The sequence below is a fragment of the Sinohyriopsis cumingii genome, unplaced genomic scaffold, assembly GCF_028554795.1.
Source record: "Sinohyriopsis cumingii isolate HCF-2022 unplaced genomic scaffold, ASM2855479v2 utg000036l, whole genome shotgun sequence".
NCBI lineage: Eukaryota > Metazoa > Mollusca > Bivalvia > Unionida > Unionidae > Sinohyriopsis > Sinohyriopsis cumingii.
This window is the reverse complement of record NW_028315863.1, coordinates 230,789-245,992: the sequence shown is the minus strand read 5'-3', so window position 1 is coordinate 245,992 and position 15,204 is coordinate 230,789. Positions and strand designations below refer to the sequence as shown.

Below are 15,204 nucleotides of genomic sequence, written 5' to 3'. Positions count from 1 at the left end.
ATATGGTCTGTAATGTATTACAAACGTACATCGAACTTACTCCTCGAGCACAGGATTATATTATGAGACTTGGAGATTTTATTCCTTGAACACGGGATTGTGTTTTATATGGACAGAAGAAGTAATAATAACGACGCATAAACACGTTCAAGTTTATTTATTTATGCTTAGGTTATTTCTCTCTATTGAAAACATCCAAAGCAAAACAATAATGAATAACACCTGCTATAGATACGTACAATGTACTTTTACAATCTGTTACCTTTCTTTCATTGAATCGAGCATTTATTTTAGGTGAGAGAAGACTGAATCGATGCGTAAAGGCTGTGGCTATTAATGAGCATACAAAGATGGAATTTCTGGAAATGAATATCAAAAAAGGTAAAGATATTATCAGTTTCCTATTTCCATTTAAGATCGGTTATAGTAGACTATACAGTACTTCCCGTAAGGGTCAGTTATCTAAAGTATCCTTAACTGTCGTTTATATTATGCTATCGAAATTATTATCATCGCACATTCTGCAGCAACACCTATATCGAATTTGAAATCATAACACTTTAGCTAGCAGAAGCGTTAAAAATGTCGCCGAAACTATATTCTCTGACAGACAATCTTTTCGTCAATGGTTAGCAGCAATGTTGTACCTTTTTGGAATATGTTGATGTCACTATTTTGGTGGGTTTATTATTTGTTTATGAAAATTGATAAAGTTGTTAAAGAAATTAATATCTTTGTTTCTATCTATCTATCTCTAGGTGATTTGTTGGAACAACTGACACCTCCTAACTCCATGGGAATGGTATATGGAACGAGGAGATCACGGATAACAAGGAAGAAAGTGGGCGGATTTATTCCGTCCAGTTGCATTTTAGCTGGTTAACAAAGAATTTATTAATGTACAGATTGGTGGAGAAGAGGGCATTATGACTGATTGTTAAATCACGATTTCACCTTCCCTCCTTTAGCCATCAATCGTTTGTTTTGGTTTTTGATTGTGAGTTTTTGGTTAGATTTAGTCATGTTTTAATTGTTTGTTTAGCGAAATATGAACATATTTGAAAACAAATATTATCCCCATCTTACTCCCTTGCCCCCTCTCTGTATTTCTCTCTTTTGCATTTCTCATTCACTGAAAACACTGGTCAACAGTGAAATCATTACTGACTTGAAAAGGCCCTAATCTGTAGTATTTTGGTGTGCCGAACACGAATATAACCGTGAAAAATTTGTATTGGCTCTCGTTTTGAAGATATTCATATACCTCATTTTCTATGTTTCACTGTGTAAATTTCTCCAGTAGGACTGCAGCAACATCCGGAATAATGATGTAACATTGCATAATACCATCATGCTCACATCATCCACAGTTGATTGCATCATTTTCTGATGCAATGCAATACTAATGCCATGCGGCTGCTGAAGTAAGTTGACGTCAGCAGTGTACTATACATGTGTAGGCCTATTATACTAATGCCAGGCGGCTGCTGAAGCTGACGTAAGCAGTGTACTATATAAAGCCCAATCAGATAGGTTCAGCATTTAAAATATTTTAGACGTTGTGCGAGACAGTTCAAGCTACTGTTACATAAAACTTATTATTTTATCCATTTACGTACAATAAAGAACAGTAATGCCTCGAAAGTGTGTTAATACCGCGGACAATTTTTGCTATATCTGTGGGGAAGTGACATTTGCCAACCAGAAGAAAAGTATCAATTCTCAAGTGAAGAAGGCATATCATCTTTACTTCGGATGCAAGGTTGGTGACCAAGACAAGCCTTGGGCTCCGCATATATGCTGTGCTACATGTACAACACAGCTTTCACAGTGGTTGAATTGCAAAAGGTCATCAATGTCGTTTGCAGTCCCAATGGTGTGGAGAGAGCCAAGCAACCACCTAAATGACTGTTACTTCTGCTTGGTTCCTCCTCTTTCCGGCGGAATAACGAAGCGAAAGAAGTCGAGAATAGTCTACCCAAACATTCCGTCTGCATTGAGACCAGTTCCACATGGTGAGGGACTTCCTATTCCAGAACCTCCAGCAGAATATTCTCTTGATTCATCTGACGAAGACAAAGGTGAGTCGACCTGTTCTTCTCCTGGTCCATCAGCATGCAGTGATCCAGATTTTCACTGTGGTGCATCATCAACCCCACACAGAATAACACAGGAAGAACTAAATGACCTGATTCGTGATTTGGACTTATCAAAGAACAAGGCAGAATTGCTAGGATCAAGACTCCAACAATGGAATCTTCTAGAAGAAGATGTCACAATTACTGCATATCGAAAGCGCCACCAGCAATTGGAGCCTTTCTTCAGAAAGGAAAGTAATCTGATATTCTGTTCCGATATTGAGGGCCTCATGAATGCTTTAAAAATCACTCATGACCCACAAGAATGGAGACTATTTGTGGACTCTTCGAAACTGAGTCTCAAGGCTGTGCTTTTGCACAATGGAAACATTCTTCCATCTATTCCAGTAGCGTATGCTGTCCACATGAAAGAGACATACGATAACTTAAGGCAGCTACTGAATTCCATTGAGTATAACAAGTACAGCTGGCACCTCTGTGGTGATTTGAAGGTAGTTGCCCTTTTAATGGGACTGCAGCAAGGATATACAAAATACATGTGTTTCTTATGCGAGTGGGATAGCCGAGCAAGGGAAATGCACTACATGAGGAAGGAATGGACTCACAGGCAGAATGTAGCCATTGGAGAGAAGAATATCCAACACCCAGCTCTGGTTGAGGCTCAGAAAATCTTGCTACCACCCCTTCACATCAAACTAGGTTTGATGAAGAACTTCGTGAAAGCCATTGACCGGACTTTGCCAGCATTCCGATACCTGCATGAAAAATTCCCTCGACTCAGCGAAGCAAAGATTAAAGAGGGAGTTTTTGTGGGTCCTCAGATTCGAGAGCTTTTCAAAGATGACCGGTTCAACAACTTGCTGGAAGGTGACGCAAAACAAGCATGGAATGCTTTTCGCCTAGTTTCTACAAACTTCCTCGGAAATGTTAGGGCAGAAAACTATAAGGAACTAGTAGAAGACATGTTGATGAAGTATAAGAAACTTGGCTGCAATATGTCTCTAAAGATTCACTTCCTTCATTCCCATTTGGATTTCTTTCCTAGCAACTGTGGTATTGTTAGTGATGAACACGGCGAACGTTTTCATCAAGATATCGCAACAATGGAACAAAGATACCACGGAAAATGGTCCACTACAATGCTGGCTGACTACTGCTGGACACTCCTCAGAGATGCTCCCGAACAGCTGTACAAGAGACAGGCGAAGAAATCTAAGATGTAGTCAATGACTTGATTTTTTATAGGTAGGCTATTACAGTTGACCTTTTACTATTGGAATGCATTTCGTTATGCAAACATTAATTTCTTGCAGATTACAAAAAAACTAGAGCCAATTTTGCAATTTGACTGTCATATTCGTGTTCAGCACATAAAAATTGATAAGAATTGACTAATTTTATTTCAGTAACATGACTTTTGTAAAAATTTGTTGTCCAGTGTAATCGAATGTAAATGCTTATAATTTTCAGTTTCTTTGCTCACTATCGTCCATTCATCAATTGTTTTTGTTCTTACGTGGATATTTGAATCAGATTATATTATGTATTAATGTATAATCATCTACATATGAACACATTTAAAAAACCATCAGACATCTCTCTCTCTCAATCTGTATATGTATCTGTCTCTATCTCCCTCCCTCTCTCTCTCTATGTATCTCATATATATATATATATATATATATATATATATATATATATATATATATATATATATATCACTCTCTCTCTCTCTGTATATGTATCTCTGTCTCTATCTCCCTCTCTCTTTCTCTATATGTATCTCACCTCTCTTTCTGTATCTCTCTCTTTCTGTATATCTCTCTCTCTCTCTTGCACACAATGTATATTTACTTTTATCTCTCTCTCTTTCTCTAACGACCAATCAAAATTAAATTTATATATTCTTCAATTGTACACTATTGTCATATACATAAAACCGTGAAATAAATAAATATAATTGAACCTGAAATGTTTCTCTTCTGATGACATTTCCTGACCGCATACTGCGTTATTTAAGAAAAACAGCGATCAGGCAATATGTCCATCCTTTTGTCCGTTGTTCCTGTATCATTCATTCTGTGACTTGAATCTTTCAAGTCATATTACACTTTTATTATACTGAAACAGGTATTGCGATTGGAAGTAATATAAATCTTCGGCAAATACAATGAACCCTAGCATAATTACTATGAATATAATGTTACAAATCTATGTCCTTAAACTAAGAAACAGAAATGAGCCAAAACCAACAAGTTTTGTAAAATTCAACAAATAAGTTATTTCCCTAAAATACAACGTAAATATTCAAAAATAACTTACTGTGTTGTTAATTAAATCCCCAATAGCCCTAAAAGTTTTATCACAAGTCCAAATGTATAAAATTTAAATTGAATTTTAGTGGTATTCCAAATCAGTTCAAATACTTAATGTGTTGATATGCCGGTTGTCTCGAATATGATAATGTGCCAGTGTCCTATAGTGTAGCTATGTATTACCAGTCTCTTGATGTATCCCACTAATATTATCCAAATATGTCCTTCTCTGAATTTACTATAATTCCAAATAAATGAGCACTGTGATTCCAGTGAAAAATAATTTGAATATATTCAAATCCAAAAATGAACACAACAATTCATATGATCATGCTTCAGATAGTATAGCAAGATTGAAGAATTTCTTTAGTAAACATGACTACAAAAAACGGACATAACAGTAGAACCAGGATGAACGTCACAGATGTTCCAATTGAGTGCATCACAGTACAAAGTCATATACAATTTGGTTTTTCTTTTATATTTTATGATATTCTCTTACTACAATTACAGAGTTTCAAAGGCCTCTGCAACATGTATTTTGATTGTAATTATTATATGGTGGCTCATGTGCCAATATATACTCATAAAAGAATAACACAGAAAAGTAACAAACAAATTTAGTCTATGGTTTTATTTTGGAAACAGATCATTACCTACTGAAATAATTGCATGACTCACTTAAAGTAAATCTAACAGCACTAGATAAATTAATCCCCCAAGAAGGTGATTTAGTCAAGTTGGAAAAGAAATCAACAGCTGATACAAAGTGACAAAACGTCAGTCTAATCTCATTGTTCCCCTTTGTAAATAAGAAAAAAAGATATGCCATTCATTACCATAACTCAATGTTATATTCAGCACTGGAAACCATCTTGGGATTGACAACTTCATTGACCACTGACTTCATGATCCATTGTATATTCCAGTTTTGACTAATTGCTTATAATTTAATGGACAATCAAATAAATGCTGATATCAGATGAAATATTAATACAATCATTTCATAAACTAACCTTCATTCAATTACGTGTCACGTCACTGAACTGTTAGCTACATCCAGTTCATAATGATTTTAAACTGGTATGATATTATTGGCCAATAAGTAGTAAACAGTAGTCTAGCAAATGTTGATCATGGGTGGCATGTTCAGTAAATTTGCAATGGAGAACACAATCTCAGTAGGAAATTATGCTGGAGTACCATGCATTAGAAATGGGTCACATTTAAATTCCAATTGTCAAAATACCAGGATATGCATCTATTCATAATCCTGGATAATGTTTCAAATGCAAAAGTCTTGGACTTTGTCTTTCAAGAGGACAGCTTATATAGAACAAAGAATAGATTTTGTATTTTAATGATATTACCCTTTATGATTTCTTTCTTATCTAAGGACACCTAAATTTCCTAAACACAGTTAAACCAGGATCATGCTGATATGCTGTTAAACCTTGTAGCAGCTACTGCTGTCTAATTTTAACAAAAGTGCTGAATTTGATTTAATTCTTGTGACAAAGTAGTATGCCCCAACATAAAGTACTGTTTCATTCACTTCAAAGAGTCTACAAAAAGTATCAAATGGACAAGAAACGTATATATATATATATATATATATATATATATATATGCATGGGTTTGAGTCTTGGATTCAGCTAATGTGGGTATGTGAGAAAGCTTGCCAGTAGCTTCTTGTGGGTCAGTGGTTCTTCCTCCACCATTAATACCGGCCACCATGTATAGCCTATTGTGTGCTGAAAAATGGCGTTAAACCCTACAACAACATAGTTTCTTTTCTGACGATTTGAAGTCAAGGTGGACTACAGACATGAAGTAATGATTAAAATAGGCATATAAAGCTAGAGATTGTACAGTGTCTTTTTGTAGTTCTAGTAATTATTTTCATGCCGGCATAATTTCTACTGAAGCAATATTCCCAAGTGAATTTCGAAAACTGAAAACTTACTCCTGGGTGCATTTAGTTACAATTTCTAAGACTGGCTACACTTACTTAAATAAGTGTTCAAAAGATCAATTTATTCATCGGATGAGGTGAGGGGAAACTTTTGTCACCAATTCTGTATGTCAGAGTTTTATCTGGACCATGTGAGGACACTGCCCAAACATTTTATCACAATTGTATCATATGTATGCTTGTCTGCTTTCATGACATGTGTCATTTTGATCTTCTTGAAATGATCAATTCTAAAAAACTTCACACTTGAATGGTTTCTCTCCAGTATGTATTACATGTCCTTCATTGAATCACCACTCTAAACATTATATCACAAACACTGCATATAAATGTTTTTACTCCTTTATACATTTTCATATGTCTGGTAACACTACTACTCTGGCTAAACATTATTTTACAAACTTCAAATTTAAATGGTTTTTCTCCAGTAAGTATCTGAATGTGCCTGTTCAGGTTGTAACCTCGCTGAATATTTTATTGCAAATTTCACACTTGAATGCTTTTCTTTAGTATATAACCTCTTATGAGCATTGATGCTAAAACGGTGGTTAAACAGTTTGTCATAAACTTCACACTGGAAGAATATTTTGTCTCCAGTATGTACACTCCAGTGCTCTTTCATCTTTGAACAATTGATGCAGATTTCATAGCAAACTTCACATTTGAATGGCTTTTCTCCAGTATGTAACCTCGTGCGTTCTTTCAACTTTAAATGCCTACTAAACAATTCATTGCAAACTTCACAACTGAATGTTTTTTCTCCTGTATGTATCTTCAAGTTCACCCAAAACTCATCACTTTCACTAAGCATATTATCACTAGCCTCACATTTGAATGGTTTTCCTCCACACTGTATTCTTGTGTACTTCTTCACTATGGCATTATCTCTAAACAGTTTATCACAAACTTCACAAATGGATGTTGTTTTCTCCAATATACATCATCATGTGGGCATTCAAGTCTGAACTCCTACAAAACAGGTTAGTACATACTTCACATTTGAATGGTTTTCCTCTGCAGTGTGTTCTCATGTGCTTCTTCACTATGGCATTATCTCAAAACAGTTTATCACAAACTTCACAAATGAATGTTGTTTTCTCCAATATGTATCATCATGTGGGCATTCAAGTCTGAACTCCTACAAAACAGGTTAGGACATACTTCACACTTGAATGGTTTTCCTCCACATTGTATTCTTGTGTGCTTCTTCACTATGGCATTATCTCTAAACAGTTTATCACAAACTTCACAAATGAATGTTGTTTTCTCCAATATGCATCATCACGTGGGCATTCAAGTCTGACCTCCTTCAAAACATGTTAGTACATACTTCACATTTGAATGGTTTCACTCCAGTATGTACCCTTATAAGGAAAATCACCGTGGACCTGTGGCTGAACGGTGTCACAAACTTCACACTTGAATGGCTTTTCATTTCCATCTAGTCTCTCGTGCTCTTTCAAGCCATACATGATTTAATCAGAAACTTCAGACATCAATGTCTTTTCAGCTACGTATAACTGCATGTTCTCCTTCACGTCGAAACTCTTGGAGTACCTTTAATTACGAATGTCACAATTGAGTATTTGCTGTTTGTTGTTCGGTTTTTTGTTTGTTGTTTGGTTTTTCTTGTTGTTGTTGTTGATGTTGTTTGGTTTCTTCCATCAGCAATAGTCTTTCTGATTAATGAATTCAGATTCGTTGCATCCTGGACTGTGGAGATTTGACCTGAAACCGAAGAGATTTACACATGGTCATTATATGACTAATGAGAGTAAAGAAAGCACTTAGTAAAGTTTTCCAATACATGAATGCCGACTTTGGCCAGAGAATTACACTCAATACATACCCAAGTCTAAATTAACTTGACAGAGTCAAAACGTACGTATGTATGAATACCAAAATGTGCCCAAGTCATAACGTACTCACCATAACGAACACCACGTTCATTGTGCGACTGATGCATTTGACCAACCATCTTAATAGAAATGTGGCTAGTACAGGTAATAGGCTTTTTCACTGAGGCACGACAAGCATTTTTCAGACAGTCACGAGTATGGGTTCAGCATAGACGAAGTAAACCGGAATTGAAGGGGTTTACCTGACTAAAGCGCCACCTTATCACATCAGGGGGAAGTAACTGACCAATGTTCCAATTGTCACAGCAGGTATTTCGGTACCAATTGTTTCTCCATAGACTTCAATGCTAATGTTTTGTGAAATAAATATATTTTCTATCCGACCTCAGTATGCATGTCACACACTGTCATAGAGAAAAATGTTAGATTGACAATTTGACAGGGACAAAACCAGGCACCCAATTGCAATTAAGAGAGATAACTCTGCTGAAACTAGACAGGGGTAAGAGTTATCTAGTCACAGCTGAAGCATTTTCAGTTATGTGTACTACAATTATTTTTTTTTAAATCATAAAAATACAATACATAATCTAGATATAAATTGTCATAATTTCACATGTTACCAGGAGGCTCATTTTTAAAAAATAAAATAAAATCCTAACAGGAAGTACAACTCTTACATGTTGCCCCAATCAAAGCTAATTTTGTAGTTTATTTCTGAACACACTGTTCCGTACACCTAAAGGACACACGGTACTAATTGTACGGAAGAACTATAGAAATGGGTGAAGAAATAATAGAGTATTTACGGGTTTGGTGGTCCATAACTGTTTAATAATGGTATAACGGTACCAATTGCGCAAGTCCAGGTGGGCGGAGCTTAAGGTGTATGGAACATTGTATTCAGAATTAAAGAACAACACTAGCTGTAATTGGTGCATTATGTAAGAGTTGTACTTTCTGTTTGGCTTTAAAAAAAAGTTGAGCCTCTTGGCAACATGTGAGTTTGTGTTAATTTCTATCTAGGTCATATTTTGTATCTTTTATGATTTTTTTTAAAGATGGTACACATGGCTGAAAATGTGCCTGTTGTGACTAGAAAACTCTTACCCCTGTCTAGTTCCAGTAGAGTTATCTCTCTTAAATGCAATGGAGTAACTGGTTATATCATTGTCAAATTGACAATCTAGCAGTGTTCTATATGACAGTGTGTGACATGCATGCCCAAGTTGGACAGAAAGTTTATTTATTTCACAAAACATTAACATTGAGGTATATGGAAAAACAATTGGTACCGTGATGCCATAAAGAAAATTAAAATTTTAGTAAAAGTATCTTAAAATAGCTTATCCTAGATGTAATTTTTTTTCAAAAAAGATAGAAATATTTCTACTGATGCAATTTTAGTATTTGTACAGGCTTGACTCAGGAGTACTCAATACTGTTTCGTGCACATGTAGACAAACAAAATGCCGTGGCTCATATTGTGTTCCCCACACAAGAGCTTGCACCAAGGTTAGATGTGCATGGATAATTATAGGTCTCATCATCAGCACCCAGAAATTTTAAGTTATTGAATTTTGAATATGATAGTGTTTACATATGTTTACTATTGGAGTTGAAAAAGTACCGCCAGTCCTTAAGCTCCGCCCATCTGGGTTTGTACAATTGGTATCGTTTATACCAGTAACCGACCGACCAACAGAAATCCTTAGAGATCAGGGGGGAAAATGCCTTTTGGCGGGATTCACGCTAGCATTGAATTCGCTATGTAAAAAGACCCCTATGGAGTATTACAATAGTAACTGGAACAGAAATTTTAGCATCAAATTTCAGTTTTCTTTTTTTTTTTTTTTTTAGTTGTTTGTTTTGTCTGTTTTAATAATTTTGTTGTAGCTTCATTTTAATTTTATATGGTTTTCGAATGTTTTTTTTTCTTGGAGCACTTCAGTACAGAGCCTTTTTACACCTAATTTTATTACGCATATTACGTTGTCATGCCCCTATTCAAATCCATAAATGTATACAAGGTATGCACTGTGTTTACTTGTTTTGTTAAGATGTTATGTATGCAATACTTGTACGTACATTTTTTTAGATTCTGATAATTTGATAATATTCCATTAAATAATACCCACCGCAAAGTGAAGTGTCCTTCATTGTTGTTTATCAATATGTGTTTACTACTATAACTATATTGATTCAATTTTTTTACCTATCCGAATAACCCGTATTCGTTTAACAGTTTGTGTTATGCGAAATAAACACGTTTTCTATTTGGTGCAATCAATGTCTGGACTTCAATTTGCCTTATTTCATAAGTCAGATCTAATTCACAATCACAAGTGATATTTAAACATTTATCATCTTTCTCTCTCTCTCTCTCTCTGTCTCTCTCTGTCTCTCTCTCTCTCTCTCTCTCTCTCTCTCTTTATCGCGGGTTCGGTTCCCGGCCGAGTCATACCAAATACATATCGCTTGGCGCTCAGCAGTAACAGTTAGTGATAGGAACTGAAAACATGTTAAAGCTATATTACATATCCAATTCAAAATCTATCTATCTATCTATCTATCTATCTATCTATCTATCTATCTATCTATCTATCTGTCTGTCTGTCTGTCCATCTGCCTGCCTGCCTGCCTGCCTACCTACCTACATATGTACCTGTATGTCTGCCCATTTCCCTCCCCCCCCCCACACACACACTCATCTGACTTGGCTTGTCCTTTCTTCTTCTTTTTCAGATTGATTTGATTAGCCTATTACTTCTCTCATATTAAGTTGCTAAGTTAACCAACGTGACGTTATGTAAAGGGTTCTCAATATTAAAGGAAATTTCTAAGGCCAATATGTTATTACATTATTAAAGATACTACTTTTCCGTAAGTTGTAAATAGGCTAGTCTTGTTTTTAGACTGCTTTTCTTCGATCATTGTTGCAGAATAGATACCAGATAAAGGACACGCGGTACTAATGATATGGAAAAATGGGAAGCAGCTTGGAAATGGGTGAACCTAAAATAAATATATATGGGTTAGGCTGACCATGATTGGTTAATAATGTAAGTTATGTTGTAGGAAAAAGAATCTTTTGAGCACTTACCCTAGTTGTAAGTGAAAAAATTAGAGACAATTTTTATTGTTGGAAGTTTAGTCCTTTAACAGTCTTGAGTTTGTAACACTCATTACTAAAATTCGCTCCTGACTCTTTGGTGCGGAATTGAAAGTACATGTTTCAAACAGATCAGATGCAGGTCCAGAAAATGCCGCGCCTCATATCCTTTCCTCTACACAGAAGCTGACATCCGGGTTTCATCTATACTAAAAAATATAGGTTTGATCATGAACACTCAAACAATTTAAGTTATTTTATTTTTAATATCATGGGGTTTGCATAGGTTTACTCTGGAAAATGAATTAGTACTGTGAGTCCTAATCGGAGATATCAGCATTATATGCGTCCTTTCGTTATTCGTGACAAAGAGTTTTCAATAATTATCTTTTTACAAAACGGTTATATATGTCACAAATTATTCTTTAAAATTTGTGATCACATCTTTGACACGTGTCAAGTATGCCAACGCAGCGAAAAACAAAATGGTGTGAAACATAATCGGGCCAAATCTAAATTTCCGGAAAAATTCGGATAAAAAAAAGGAACGAAAACACACACACCCGAAGAAGAAAAAAAAAAACGCCGCATGCCCTGTTTTAGTTATTTACTAGTGTATGTGAATGTGTTAAGTTTACGTTTTCTTTGTATTGCTTCGATTGATCCTGATATTTTCAGGAGCGCGTTTGTTTTCTGCTTGAACGTTAGATCATTTTTTTTTCAAGTCGACTAAATATTTTCTCGGTTGGTAAGCATGTGTGTTTTGTATTTGCCTGCCCTCTCTGACACATATTTTTTCCAGGGTTGGCATCCAACTCAGTTGTTCTGCCTACATCAATAGTATAGCTAATAAATTGTATTCTTCATTATCAACGGTTCCGACTTTGAGCAATACGTTCTCTAATGTCAGAAGGGTCTCTTTAACGGTATCTGCTAAAACGTTAGCCTAATTATTCCTCTTTATGTACTGCTTTAAGATTTAAACATATTCAACAATTGACATGTATATCAAATATCAAGACAATTTCCAGTATTAAGAGACGGAAAGTGTCAGTCCCCTGCCCAAGAACATTGAATTGTTGGTCGCTAATATAATTGTACTATACCACGTTAAGTTCAGAAATACCGCGGTCGAAAGTTTTCTTAGTGTCTGTTCTAAAGAACTTCGAAATTCTAAGCAACTGTTGACGTCACTACATTCTCGACGTCATCTGCTGGTTGACATGGGACGTTGTCAGTTTTAGTCTAGCGCCGTTCTCGTATTTAACACGCGTTGTTTCAGACAGTGTTAAATTTCGATAAAATGGTAGATCTAAAGCTATTTAATGGACTTGGGGATAGCTACGATGTATTATCGTAAGTACCATTGCCACGTTTGCTTTGTTTTAAATGCCTTGCTTTGTTTGAAATATATCGTTAAACGATAAAAGAATAACTTAGATTGCGATATCGGTTTCAGTTACAGATTATTGTATACAATTTACTAAACGAGTATCCATGCTTAAGGATATCGTGAAACAGACCGGCATTCCTTCAGTGAGTTCATATCCGAGTTGACATGACCATACCCATAATTTGTATGCGGCTAATGTATAAATGTTTTGCAAAATAAAGGTCGTGAATGGGAAATAAATACATCGATAGCGACGCCGATAGGTTAGATGGGTATTTAACAAGGAAAATAGGTTTATAGGTACATACATTGTGAGTTGTAATCTATCTTAATGATTGAAATAAACTATTAATCGATTTTGGTCCAGTCCTACCACCTTATCATTTATTTATTTATTTATTTAGCTAGTTAGTTACTTAGTTACTTAGTTTAGTTAGTTACTTATTCAGCCAGTTTATTTGTCCACGCATACTGCATGTCATCCAGGCATACTCACTGTCATGTAGTCAGTTACAGTTATCAGTCAGTCAGTCAGTCCCTGCACCCAGTTCGAAAATCTGCAGGCCAGTCCATACATCCACTCAAATAATCACTTAGCATCTAGTTAGCAATTCAGTCAGTTATTTTAGTGGACTGTTTGGTACCTTTGTTACATTAGCAGTAATTATATTTCCTTCTTTGTGTTAGGCATATCTCTGCATAAATCATGGTATTTATTGTGTCAGCCTAAGCTAGTAAAATTACAACAGAGCAAATGTGTCGTTCTTCTTGTTTCTTAGAGACGTTCCATTCTGGTTGTCTGTGATGCAATTTCGTACCCAGTTGGAAAGAGAGTTTGCCGAAAAGGCAGAGAAATGGTGTAAGAACGTGTCTGATAAACTTTATATCCTGAGGCAACACAACGTTGATGGTAATTTTCCTACATGTCTCCACGTTTGCTATTTTCTTCTTTAATAAGAGTTATTTCTTTGATGATATTCATAAAAATGGAGGTTGGGTGGGGTTGTCTTCATTGCATATGTCCTTTAATAACATACATGTATAATCATTTGACCATATTTACTCGCGGTAACGATTGAACCAGATTCCACCCCTTTTCCACGCTAACTGGTACTCCTTTTTTTGTTAAAAGCCTTCTTGTGTGTATATACTGAAACACCAAGTACTTTATATTTAAAGTAAGAAATTAACATCTAGTTATCGATCCATCTATCCATCGGCTTCAAATACATCACGAAAGGAATAAGCATTGCTTGAATTAAACATGCCAACAAGTAAACAGTGTATCATTCCATCGTTCTCACTCTCATTTCGAAACACTAATTCAGTTTGCCTATCTTTCCGTCGTTACTTCCTCAATCCATTGACAATCTCGTCCCACAAAACGTAGCACCACAGTCTACTACAGTGAGATATATTAATTCGTAAGCTCTTTATTGGTTTGTAGGTATACTTCAGATAGAATCTGCACTCCGAATGGAAGTGGCATCGATGGAAGAAAGGACCCGTTTTGCTCGTGAATCATTATGTTCATATGAAGAGGCTGCCAATCTCCTTCTCGAGTGAGTACAATTGTTAAGTAGAGTAGTGTACAATTGGTAGATTTTGAACGACCCAGCACCAGTTCAAACCAGATTAAACCCGTCATCGTCTGTTTCCAATGCGAGTGAGTTAAATATCATAGATTTACTCTCGCATGTAATGGTAAAGGTCAATGGTGTTCCAAATGAACACAACCCCAACCACTCCACCCGTACCCGCATGGAAATAGACGCCAGAGTATTTGAGACTGAGAATGAAATTCAATAGCCCATCACTATAACCATGTCCATGTTGGGAATCATACCAGACAACCTTAAGTAAAAGAAAAGAAATAAAAGTATGGTGGGTTGCATCGGAGGTGATCTCCATGCTTTAGATTCCTTATATTGAGAATAAAGTTGGTTTTACGAAAACTTGAAGAAGCCTGTCTATTTTCGTGATTACTTACATAATTACTACTTTCTGGCATGTAACGAATGTCGCGATTACGATTATAATGATGATGATATATTATTATTATTATTATTATTATTATTATTATTATCATTATTGTGGATATATAGTATGTTAGATAATCAGTTTCCATACAATATGACAATAATTTGTTATGTATCCTTTGAACTGTACATATTTTGTAAGTAAACATAAGGCTGTGAAGAAACGAACCATGGTCCACTTACTGTTTTAATCGCGAAAATTGTCGATTAGTGTGGTTTTATTTTGCTATAGTACCTGAAGTGTGCCAAGACATTTCAATATCTGCTCGGGGAGATTGGGTATTTGGTAAAAGCGATGTCTGTATCTTAGCCCTTAATTGGTATAGAGTAAAGATATTTGCCGCGACAATACGGTTTTATATCTTAATTTACAGTGAGAGAGAAGCTGATGAAAAAGTCATCTTGAGAAAAT

The 15,204-nt window shown here is 35.6% G+C and overlaps 1 long non-coding RNA gene across 1 annotated transcript; it reads right to left on the bottom strand.

Annotated features, from left to right (window-relative positions):
• Window positions 1-5,033: 5,033 nt before the first annotated feature.
• LOC149774996 (uncharacterized) lies at window positions 5,034-8,484 on the bottom strand. Its single transcript, XR_016416641.1, has 2 exons — window positions 8,319-8,484; window positions 5,034-8,117 (listed from the first exon to the last, which is right to left on the bottom strand). It is a non-coding gene; the product is annotated as an uncharacterized LOC149774996 (long non-coding RNA).
• Between the last annotated feature and the right edge of the window lie 6,720 nt (window positions 8,485-15,204).